We start from the raw sequence: 13,441 nt of genomic DNA on the forward strand, positions 1-13,441 counted from the left end.
GCAACTCCCCTTGGGCCCTCTGCCACTAGGGTTACCTATATATTATTAATAACACTGGGATCAACCTTCATCCGGCCAGGCTGGTAAAATACCGGCCATGTGGCAAACCTATCTGCCACCCCAATGGCCCCCCCCACCACAACCCCCTTCGCCTCCCGCTAGTGCACACCTACTGATATCTTCAGAGGTCAGGTAATCTATCAATAGGCCGTGGGATCAAGTCTGGGCTGGTGGGGCCCATGGGAGCCGGGCCCGTCAGGTTTTTTCCAGGGGTGACACCGGCACAGTCCAAACATATACTCAGACAAGGACATACCTAAACATTACTGGTTCCCACAGCAGAATCTAGAATGGGCTTATTTGTCAAAGTTACAAATATGTTCTCAACATATATATTGAAGTATGAATCATTCAGAATCCCTACTGGTCCTCTATACACCAGGTGTTGCTGGGTCTGCAGTTTCTACTACAATTCTACAGTTACTACAGTACTTGTATTCAGGTATGGCTACCAGGACACTACATGGGTTGCATTTTCTCTTGAAGCCCAAGTTTCTGCCAGAAAAGAATGATTGCTATTTTAACCATCTTTTAGAATTGTTGAATGCAGCAAAAACTAAAGCAATAGATAAAAAGGGAAATCTTTTCTAACCCAATCAAATGTGATTATGTTATCACTATAGACATAAGTGTGGTTAGACCACAAAGGTTATTTACATTTAGATTGCTTTTTCTCCACCCAGTTTGCACTTCTGTTGTGTTTGTGTGTGGGGGTGGGGAATGGGATACAGTACAAATGGGATTTGCCCCTATAATATATAAGGCTGTATGCCATACAGAAAGAATACATTACTGCATTGTTACTAACATTTAGGGTGAGGGCACACTTGGAATGTGGCCTGTTTATCTTTGCCTGTAGGGAGGCGGAGAGAAACGGATCTGCTCCTATACACTTAGGTGTTTGTTGCTGATTGCAGCTAAACAGCTTGAATATAGCTGAAAATGCACTGCACTTAGGTCGCCGCGTCTCTCCACCTGCCTACATAACGCAGGTGGAGAGAAGTGGGCTGTATGCCTAGTATGCCCTTACCCCACAGTTCTAAGAACAATGTTGCTGGCCTTGCACCACATGAGAATTTTACTAAAATTTGGCATCTACAGTGTCGGACTTGGCTGGCAGGACAACTGGAAAATAACCGGTGGGTCCTGGTTTTTGTGACCTAGATTTGCTCCCAGTTCCACCCCTGATCCTGATCTCAGCCTCAGAGGAAGAGAAGGTATGGCTCATGGGGGAGGGGGCAGTGTTGGTGGGTTATCGCATCACGGAGGTAAGAGTTTGCAATGGGAGTACATCCCAATCTGACTCTGGGCAGCTATGGTATTATCAGCATTCTGTCAGTTCAACAAGATGTATTGAATAACATTTATGCAATCACAGGGCTGTTGTGGATCACTGCTGCTATCCCATGCAAACTCATCGCAATTACATGCTACAGGCTACTTGTTAATCAAGATAAGCCAAGCCATTGTCTGTCATTCAGTCTGTGCCTTTCAGTCTTCTCTGTTGACTTGTTGATATATAAAGAGGTTTCTCTGCACCAATTTTTCAAAGTAACCACAGAGGGGGCAATTAGTAACATTCTGAATAATTTCCCATGGCAATTCAATTATCACAAAAATACTTCATGTGAATTTTTCAGGAACTTTTTACAAATAGTAAACAAATGTAAACAAAAGTGTGAAGTTATAGAGTCAGGTGAAATGGAAATATACCTTGTTACCTTTGCTTAAAACACTACATTATTGGTGTAGTGTGTGCACAGAACAACCCTTCTGTGCCAGTTGGTAAGATGCTGATGTATTTTACATGTACAAGACAATTATTAACATGTATTTATATAGCGCCAACATATTGCGTAGCACTGTAAAGTAACTGTGATTATACAACTACATCACATGAATTACATACATAGAATATATGGAGTAACAAACATCACAATCAATACAGGTACAAAGAGGTGATTTCATCAGACTATATTTGCTTCTACTGCCCAAAAAGGCAAGCCATTTGAGATACCCTTTATTTTATAGATGTAGTTCCAGTACTCCTATAACTAGGGTTGCCACATTTTCTGAAAAAAAAATACTGGCCTATATTTATCTTTTTTCCCCTACAAATAACATTGGGATCAACCATCGTTTTTACCGGCCAGGTGGCAACCCTACCTGTAACCCTGTCTATGTCTCCCCTTACACTGTCTGAGTCAGCTTAGGCATGCTCTATATAGAAAGACAATAAAATTAGCCCCTAGTTAGGTGGTGATGGCTAAGTGGTAGCCCCGTTCATAGATCAATCTAAATAACGCAGGTTGCTCCTATAGTCACCAGAAAATATAATGTTACTATATGTGTAAGACCAAATGCTTTAACTATAATCACTGCTTATGTACAGGGGATATTATTATAGTTCTTATTTACATGATGATACATGCCTTTCTTTTTTGAATAGTTACAGGTTTATTGTGTGCAACTCATTTGTTGCTATATTCAGCATATCAAAAGAGAAGGAAGACGTGAAGAGGACACACCCAGGGAGAGACACATTATCATTACAAATGCTGTTATAATGTTTAGGGCTTTGCCAAACTAAATGTGCATACTAGGGCAAAGACGCCTAAATATAAGGAGCAACCACCTCTCCATTTTCATGTTTCTTACTGTGTTTTTGTATTAGCCTTTGCAGCATCTTCATTTCACTCCCTATCTTAACTTATATTGCTCACTTATATATACAGAATTGCTTTTGGCTACATTCTGTGTTTCACTGGTGAATTATTTGTGCCATTTTACCACTGAGGGCCCAGTACTTTTGCCCCGTGGCATAGGTTGCCCAAAACATAAATAAGGAATCCAATAGGTCCCAATCTGGTCAGCAAACTAGTAGAGTAAGGGCAGTAGCACACAGGATATTCTGTGCTTCCTTCTGTATTTTTGGGATATTATGTGATTTAAGGGCTAGAAAAAGTTGGTTTCAAATAATTTCAATGCAAAGCAACTTTGGGGAGTATTTCCTCCCTAATGCTGAACTCCTCTAGATTACTATTTATTTTTGTCCTGTTCAGTGGTTAGTATTTCTGCCTTGCAACACTGGAGTACTGGCTTCAATTATTACCAGTTCTCAGGGCCCTCCTGCCATGAGGCAAGGTCACCTTGCTTCGTGCCTCTTTTACCAATAGCTGGTATAAAACTGCACATTATTTGAGAAGCAGTGGTAAGTTCAAATTACACTTTAAAGAAAAAAAAAACACAAAAAGGATATTCCTAAGAATACTCTTTTTATAGACTGAACATACCGTACCAGCCCACTACCCAGCCTACAGCTTGCATATAATGTGAATCTTGTTAATTAAATGCTCTCCACTCTGGCTGTTTAAAAGTTAATAGTAAGGCTCCACTTAATCACTTACAATTTCTTCTCCTCCTCTAACCTACTGGGCTCCCTGCCTTGGGAATTTACTTTGGCTGTTGGCAACTGAGCATGCTCAGTTTTTCTCAACTCAGAATACTAAACAAACCCTCCAGTCTAGCAGCCAATAAAGAAATGGCATTTCTGGTTCCTATAGAAACTCGACTCTAGTTGTCTGGTCCTATTTTTTCGCCTAACCTCCTCTTCTAAGCACAGTCTAACCACTACAGTGCACAATCCAAGGGCTTTTATAGCAAAGTAAGTTTTGCCTGTGCATTCTTGATTGCACATGCACATGTGCCTTTTGCAGATATAAATGTCACTGATGGAGTGTCAGAGGGAGAATGGCTGCCAGGTGAAAGCTGCTATTTGATTTAGAAAAAGGAAATGGCAAACAGAGGGCATATATGCAGTACAAATGATGTGGTTTGGGTGGGGGAGATATTCCCAACTTATATACCTGGTAGGAGAATATAGGGTTTACTGCTGACCAGAATAATATCTCATATATAATGTCATATTATATTCTTAGGTATGCATTTCAAGTATACAGAAAACAGCCCCACCTTCTCCACAGGCCCAATACTAAGGGGGTTATTTATCAAGGTCCGAGTTTTTAGACCATCGGACTTTAATAAATCTCGAAAAATTCTTAGTTTTCCTTTTTCCTCCGAAAACCACAAATTATTATAAATTCGGATATTCAGACCTTGATAAAATCTACATATTGTCAGCCTAGGCCTGGCAGTCCTGTGCATGTGTAGTGCCAGGGAAGCAGGAGAAAAAAGTTGGGGAGCTACAGGGAGCATCTTCTTTCTGAAGCACAGATCTCTCCTACCCTTTGTAGCCCAATTCTTTGTTATGCTTTAGTTTTCATTTTATTTAGAAAATAAGCTTACAGTATATTTATTCTATAAAGGTATCTTATTCTATTTATTCTACCTCTGTGTCTCATAAACTTGATACAGTTCTTGATCAGATAGGGAGTCCCTAAAGGCAGATTAAATCATAGGTATAGCAGTGTACATATGACAGGGATGGAAATACAATATTAGCACCATAATTCTTGTGCTGCAGTGCGAGTAAGTTAATTGGGAGTGTACTATATACAGTATTTTGCGTACAAAAGAGGGAATGTTTTTCAAAGAACAAGAGAAGTTGTTTGTTATATCCAAAAAAAGTAGCATAATGTCATGTAGGAAAACAGATGCCAAATTACAGGGTTGAACTGCAGCATGTGCAGAGCCTCCAGGAATCCATACAATTCAGATTGCTCCTCCTTACCTCTTTGTTAAAAGCCTATAAATGGTGCCTTTTGGCACTGATATGCCATACAACATAACTGCAGTTTACTTTTTATAACCCCTGTAAACTGCATTTGCCAGATTAGATTTTTAATACATGTGTAATATCCGTCTTCAAAGTGTAGCTTACTTTTAAATTAATTTTTGGTATGATTTATACAGTGATATCTCCTGACAATTTGCATTTGGTCTTCATTTGTTTTGTTTTTTGTTTTTTAATTATTTAGCTTAGCTTTGGAGCTCTCCAGTTTGCAATATCAGCAGCTGTCTGGTTGCTATGGTCTAAGTTACTATAGTTCCTAGGTAATGGTTTGAGGTGGCTCTGCTAAGATACACCCATTACTTTCACAGGCAAAACACAAATTTATGCTCTTATCCTATCCAGTTTAGACTACTGCAATCTCCCACTAACTGGTCTTCCTTACTCCCACTTCTCTACGCTCAGGCCTGGATTTGTGGCGAGGCCACATAGGCCCGGGCCTAGGGCGGCAAGACTGTAGAGGCGGCATACCGGCCAGCCGCTTGCATGTGCACACACGCACCTGACTGTGGACAGGTTGTTGCGCTTGACGTTTGTAGGCAGTTTTGTTTGTAGGTGTAGCTGGGCGCTAGGACCCTGCGGCGCAGAGCGGCCTTGGGGCGCTGAAGCTAGAAATCCGGCCCTGTCTACTCTAGAACCAATCTTTAAGGATAATTAAACCTTTAAAATAAGTGAATAAGTGAATGTAAAATTGATGAGTGTGCTCTTCTAAGCACTTTTGTAATTTACATTCATTATTTATTTTGTTTTTTATTCCAAGATATTAAGGGATACATGTACTGTTAATATGAAAGAATTGTGTTACAGCGCCACCTGCTGGTCAGTTTTCCACCAGTCTGACCACCAAGTAGTCAAGGAAGAAAGAAAGAGGCTGCTCTGATGTTCTCCTGCTTAGGAAAAAAAAATAGAAGCCTTTCTCACATCTTTCCAAAGCAGAAGAACATCAGAGTAGCTGGAGAAAAAACTCAAATTGAGTTTTTAAAATTCTAATCAAATTAGATTCAAGTTCTTCACCCAAGTTTTGAAAACTATAATTAATTATATAATTAATTGTATAATTAATTTTTTAATAAACGAACTCGAAATTCGACCTTTGATAAATGTGCCCATTAATATCAACTTTTTAAGACACAAACAAGGGTAACACCTATTGACGAGTCTGTATATAACAGTTTGTTATGAATTTTCAGTATCATATATAGTAAACTTCACTATGACATTGAAGCTGTATTAAATGGACACTAAATTATCATGATTTTAAGATAGGGATATACAGAGGCTATAAGTTGGCTCAAGTCATAGAGTATCTATTAGAGTGCCTGCTCCTCCTTAGCTCAGCATTATTGTTCTTCTCTGTAGAGCACTGCAGGATGTAATTACCTACCCTGAGACAAGTATTTGCATAATGGAAGTCCATATTTTTCCTTCCTGTCCCATACCAGTTTAAGCATTTAAATACTCAGCATGGGCTCATTTGTTTCCAGAAGTCAAAATAATTATGTTAATCTTTCAGTACACCAATACTAAGTACAGCTTTAAAGGTGGCCATACATGGACAAAAGTTGTTGACTCTCCGGTCATGTTAGATGGCAATGCTTCCATGTAAGTTACACATTAGATTTTAATATCAGTGCCATTATTTTTTGACCTTGAACTACATCCAACTTGTAGAATGTGTTCTGCCAATCCAACATTGCCCTACAAAATCTCCCATGTAGTTTAGCCCTTAAAGCCAGGGCCGCCATCAGGAGGGGACAGGAGGGAGCATTGTCCCGGGCTGGAGGATTTTAGTTCTGGAGCCTGGCCGTGCTGTACTTCCTTAGCCGGCCCCCCTGCTGTATGTGACCTGCCGAGTTCGGAAGGGAGGGTGAGAGCTGCAAACTTCAGCTATCCAATCCCTGTGCAGCTCAACCAGGACTTAGACGACTCTGACCAATAAGGGAACAGAATGCTGCTACTGTACAGAGGATGCAGCCACCTGTGCTCTCACTCTCCCGTCTGAACTCAGCCAGTCACAGATACCAGGGGCTAATGAAGTAAGTGCAGCAAAGCCAACCCATCCTTAAGTTAAAGAGTTGGCAATTGAGCACATTACCCTACTGTGAGTGTGCAGCTAACAAATCAGTTTGTAAACTCTTCATTGCTCATTCTTTTTTTTTGTATATTCTTTATTTTTATGCAAGACTAATTATCAGTATGGCATTTAAGAAACATCAATAAAAGGATGATAAAAGTCAGTAATATACGAATGAGGTGATATGTATTTGTTTTTCTGTTAATTACATTTGTGGAAAAAAGGATCACAGCCAAGCTTGTATGTCAGTATTATTCTGATCAGTCCAGAATGTACTCATATATGTAATAGCAGGTATTCCTTTCAGAAATGTGCTCCCTGGCCCTTTTTGGTTCCTGTTTTTATATGGGCGAGGGACCCTGGCCACCATTTTTTTTAACTTCTGGGGAGGGCCTGGCCACAATTTTATACTTTACGTGAACGTTTGAGGGGCCACCAATATATTTTTTTATGGAGGCCCTTACCACCAATATTACTTTTATGGGGGGCCCTGGCCACCAATGTTTTTTTTTTTATCATGTGTGGCCCTACCACCATTTTTTTTATGGGGGGGCCCTGACCACAAATTTTTCTTTACTTGTGTAGGGAACACTGGCCACCAATGGTTAAGTGATTTTTATTTTGTACATTAGAAATGCAAATGCTAAAGGCAAGTGCAATTTAGTTTAGTGTAGATACCTGCTTGAAGAGTCTACCTTGAAGTGGTGGTTAATAATCCTATTTGCTGTTTATGTCTTTGTTGCCAGAATTTTTTTCCATACGGGGCCCCGTGATTTCTGATGGCAGCTCTGCTTAAAGCTATCTATACACAGGAAGGCAGATGCATGGGCGTAACTATAGAGTAAGCAGACCCTGCGGCTGCAGGGGGCCCAGGAGGTATAGGGGGCCCCATGAGGCTCAAATTCATATACAATTTCAATACATTGTGGTAAAACAGGACAACCTCTGGATATGTTTGGGGCCCTAAAATTAATTTGCTGTGGGGCCCAGTAACATCTAGTTACGCCACTGGGCAGAATGGAAACCAAACAAGCTGGACTGGCTCCATATGGTTGGATCACATATAAACCCATACAAACACATCAGAAGAGGGCTGGATGCACAACCTGGTGAGTTCATTGAATGGCAAGATTTTCTAACCTGCTAACTTAGTGGCTAAGTGACAGCCAGACTCTGATCAAATCATGTGTCCAGGGCCAGAGATTCATAACAGGTGCCTATGCGCAGTCATCAGGAAAGGAGCCCTTCAACTGCCTGGTGCAGTCCCAACACTGATTTTAAACCTGCAAACAAATATCTGGGAAATCTCCAGATAGATATAGATTGGGTGGGTTGTCAAATAATCCCTGTGCACAAATAATTTAGCATTCAAATTTGATATGAATACAAAGCGAATTTTTTGAATGGTTCCCATTCAATCAAATTTTAGACATTCCAATTTTTTTCATAAACAACCTCCCATTTGATTTGTGAGTGCATTCAAATTTATTAGAGTAAAAAAAAATCACATCAATTCGAAATTCGACCTTTGATAAATCTGCCCACTAGTGTGAAATAGCCCAGTATAAATATATTAGTAGCTCAGAATATCTCTACTTAGGGGTTCTCTGCTGTGGTCCACAGAGGTATTTTACATCACATTTGTATTTTAATAGGCCCTGCTCCATATGTGTGTATCAGAAAAACCCTAAATAGTGGCTATCTTTTTCCATGTAGTGTTATGGCCTGTTCATATAGGGGCAAATTTACTAAATGGCGAAGTGACTAACGCTGGCAAAAATTCGCAAGCGTGACATCATTTTGGTACTTCGCCAATTTACTAAAGTTAATAGTAAAGTTAATAGTAGCAGGCATATGAAATAAGAGTTAAGATGTAAAGTGAATATTATAGCCCATAAATGTGATCAGAGCTAACTAGCCTTTATTTGAAATAAATAGTTTTACATCACATTTGTATTTTAATAGGCCCTGCTCCATATGTGTGTGTTAGAAAAACCCTAAATAGTGGCTATCTTTTTCCATGTAGTGCAAATTTGCTAAAGGACGAAGTGACTAACGCTGGTGAAAATTCGCCAGTGTGATGTCATTTAGGTACTTCGCCGATTTACTAACAGTCGCTGGCGTAACTACGCTAGTAAAGGAGATAGACTCTAGCGGTACTTCGCTCCCTAACGCCTGGTGAATTTGCGCTCTGGCGAATGGACATAACTACGCAATTTCACTAAAATGACTAAGGTTTTACTGAACGTTACCTCTTCCGCCAGACTTGCCTTCGCCCACCTCAGACCAGGCGAAGTGCAATAGAGTAGATAGGAGTTCCTCAAAATTTAGTTGGAAAATTTTCTAAGTCCCAAAAAACACTGGCGTCTTATCCTTTTTTCATGGTGATAGGCTGCAAAAGAGCGTAACATTTTTTAGGGGTAACCTGCTTGATATGCAAGGAAGATCTTGGGGCAAATGTGCAGCCTAGGGCCATAAATTTCCTTTTGTGGGCCACATCCAGCCATTGGGCCTCCAGTTGCACAGTCCTGGTTAAATGACAAACAAACTTTAATGCATTATTGCATCCATTTTTTACTGTCAAATACATCTGAAATGAATACTGTTTTATTTTTTTGTCTAAATAGTGAAAAATAATATTTCAGTTTACCCATGAAAATGAAAATTTTATGATTAGATATATGATTTTTTTTTAAAAAAAAGTTGCAAATGGAACAATGCTATACCACTGGGGAGTAACAATAATTTAAAAAATGATATAGCGAAACAAACAAATTCACACTGCAACATAAGGTTTGCTAATAGTAGCAATAGTAGCAGGCATATGAAGAGTTAAGGTGTAAAGTGAATATTATAGCCAATAAATGTGATCAGAGGTATTTGAAATAAATAACAGTTTTGAAGAGATAAAAAAGGAACACAAACACAAGGTTATACTTTTATTACCATGACTTTATTTGTGGCTGAAAACAAAACCTTATCAAAACAAAAAGTGCTTTTTGTAGAAAGGGTATTCTGCATCTATAAATTCTTTATAAAGCATATGTTTTGCTTTTATGTTTTATTAGATAAGGAGATGTGCATTATACAAGGGCTTTGACTGTGACTGGTTGTTTGGTTAACTGCCTTATTTTGCTTTAATAACTGATCCGGAGAACTGTGGTTGGGGAAAAGAAATACTTTCACTGTTCTCCACTGATCAATTGTGATCAAAGAGATCACAAAAATATTTCTTAAAAGAAAGATAGACAAAAAGCATTTCCAACACAACCCGTTTATTGAACTCAAGCTGACTGCGGCTGTAAATTGCCCATTTAAAGGGGTAGTTCACCATTAAGTTTTACTTTTAGTATGTTATAGAATGTACTGTTCTGAGTCATTTGTTTTTTATTTCTCGTTTTTATAGTTGAATTTTTTGCCTCTATCGCTCTCTCTTTTGCCCCATGCAGCTTTCTAAATGGGGTACCTGACCCAATAAAATGTTGTTACTTTTTATTACTTAGTTTTCATTTCAGGCTCTCTCCTATTCATATTGTATATGGGTAAGATGTTGATGTTGTAAAACACGTGTCAAACTCAAGGCCCGCGGGCCAGGACTGGTCCACAAAGGGATTATCTTTGGCCCGCATAATAATTAATAATTATTATTACATCTGGCCCACCAATATATTGCCTCACAGTTTAAGATGCTGATACACAAGCCGCTTGTACAACAGGTAATCCACACTATTAGAACTGCAAGTCCCACAATGCACTGCTAGTGTGACACAACATTAATCAAAGGCGCGTGAGTCCCTGTTCCGTGGCTTGTGTATTGGCAGCTTACCTGTGGAGCTAGCGTTATCCCTCTCCCTGAAAGCTCAGAGCCTGACCCCAGACATAGATGAACTTGTATCCAAGATGAATCACCAAGGGGCACATTTACTAAGCTCGAGTGAAGAATTCGAAGTAAAAAAAACTTAGAATTTCGAAGTTTTATTTTGGGTGCTTCGACCATCGAATAGGCTACTACGACCTTCGACTATGACTCGAACGATTCAAACTAAAAATCGTTCGACTGTTCGATAGTCGAAGTAAAAAAAACTTTGACTACCTACTTCGCCACTTTAAACCTAATCTTGATCTAAGGAAAATCCTTCGATCGATGGATTAAAATCCTTTGAATCGAACGATTTTTCCTTTGCGGTAAATCCTTCGACTTCGATATTCGAAGTCGAAGGATTTTAACCCTCGATATTCGACCCTTAGTAAATGTGCCCCCAAGTGTCTGGAGATAGATAGAATAGCACTTTCTCGGGAAGGTTCCTCAAGGAAATGCTTTAAAATTTTAAAGTTTAAATTACTCTGTGTAACACTGCATAAAGATTTATATTGTTTTATAGGAAATAACTTCTCAGATGTGTTAGTACCAGGTTCCATATATACAATAAGGTAATTTCAATTTGTTTTCAATAAACAGTGAACCTGTCCGGCCCTCGACTTAGAGAATTTTTTAAATTTTGGCCCAACGTGTATTTGAGTTTGACATACCTATGGCTCTGAGAGGAGCAAAGGAGACGGCCAGGAACATACAGTGAAACAATTGAGGAAATGTAGTTAGGAGCAGAGGGGTGAAGGGCTTTGAATGTTAGCAGAAGTATTTTATTTGCTTTCCTTTGCTTTACATGTAGCCATGCTAAATATTTTACTTGGGGTTGAACAGGTTCCCTCTTAGGAGAGAGCAGAAGGATCCTAGTAGCAGAGTTTAAAGGAGCAGTAACACCAAAAAAATGTAAGTGTTTATAGGGAATGACACTATAATGTACTGTTGCCCTGCACTGGTAAAACTGGTGCATTTTCTTCAGAAACTCTACAATAGTTAATATAAACAAGCTGCTGTGTAGTCATGGGGTCAGCCATTCAAACCTTAAAAAGGAGAAATGGCAAAGGATGCACAGCAGAAATTTCTGTAGTATACAATGGGATTCTTCAGAATTTATCTGTTATCTACTGTGTATCCTGTGCTTGAATGGCTGCCCCCATGGCTACACAGCAGCTTGTTTATATAAACTATATCTGTGTCTCTGAAGCAAAAACATCATGTATATTATCATTCCTTGGTGTTACTGTTCCTACAAATGTGTGAATTTTTTCCCTCCCTTTTTAATATTTTTTTCCTTTAGCACAACAAAGCCTGTAAAATCATGGATAAAATGTTATGCTTGAAGCTGGCCATACATGGAATGGATTTCTAGCTATGTGATCACTTATCAAAAGCTTAGATACTGAAGAATTTGGCCATACACATTGCACTGTTTACTCAGGCTGCTACAAATGTCTTTGTACACATAAACAAAATGGTGCTTGTAAAGTCAGCTGCAGTGATAAATCTGTGTTAAATCACAACAAAAAATAGTAGTGTTAAAGGACCAATAACATAAAACGTTTTTTTTTAAAAATTAATTTGTACATAAAAAAAAACACCAAGACACATTTAACTTTAAATTTGCAAAGTCTTTATTAAGAAATAACTTAACGATAATCGGCTTGCGCTCCTCTTCAGAAAAGGCGACAGGGCGACGATCCAACTTCTATACAAGGCAGGGAGGAGAAATCGAGTGCCGCACAATAGATCGTCGCCCTGTTTCCTTCTCTGATAAGGAGCGCAAGCGGAGTATCGGTAAGTTATTTCTTAATAAAGACTTTGCGGATTTAAAGGGATACTGTCATGGGAAAAAAAAAAAATTCAAAATGAATCAGTTAATAGTGCTGCGCCAGCAGAATTCTGCACTGAAATCCATTTCTCAAAAGAGCAAATAGATGTTTTTATATTCAATTTTGAAATCTGACATTGGACTAGACATATTGTCAATTTCCCAGCTGCCCCAAGTCATGTGACTTGTGCTCTGATAAACTTCAATCACTCTTTACTGCTGTACTGAAAGTTAGAGTGATATCACCCCCTCCCTTTTTCCCCCCAGCAGCCAAACAGAGAACAATGGGAAGGTAACCAGATAGCAGCTCCCTAACACAAGATAACAGTTCCCTGGTAGATCTAAGAACAGCACTCAATAGTATAAACCCATGTCCCACTGAGAGACATTCAGTTACATTGAGAAGGAAAAACAGCAGCCTGCCAGAAAGCATTTCTCTCCTAAAGTGCAGGCACAAGTCACATGACCAGGGGCAGCTGGGAAATTGACAAAATGTCTAGCCCCATGTCCAGGGGCGATCCTGGCCCCTCCGCTGCCTGAGGCAGCAGCAGTTGCTGCTGCCCCCCCTCCCCTGGAAATTCGCTCTTAAAGTACCAGAAGTGGCATTTTTGCTGCCCCTGGTACCTAGTGGGGCGCTGCTGCCTGAGGCGACAGCCTCAACTCGCCTCATTGGCGAAGCACCCCTGCCCATGTCAGATTTCAAAATTGAATATAAAAAAAATCTGTTTGCTCTTTTGAGAAATGGATTTTAGTGCAGAATTCTGTTGGAGTAGCACTATTAACTGATGCGTTTTGAAAAAAACATGTTTTCTGATGACAAGATCCCTTTAAAGTTAAATGTGTCTTGGTGGTTTTTTTTTCATT

The sequence above is a fragment of the Xenopus laevis genome, chromosome 6S, assembly GCF_017654675.1.
Source record: "Xenopus laevis strain J_2021 chromosome 6S, Xenopus_laevis_v10.1, whole genome shotgun sequence".
In the NCBI taxonomy this organism is placed as follows: Eukaryota; Metazoa; Chordata; class Amphibia; order Anura; family Pipidae; genus Xenopus; species Xenopus laevis.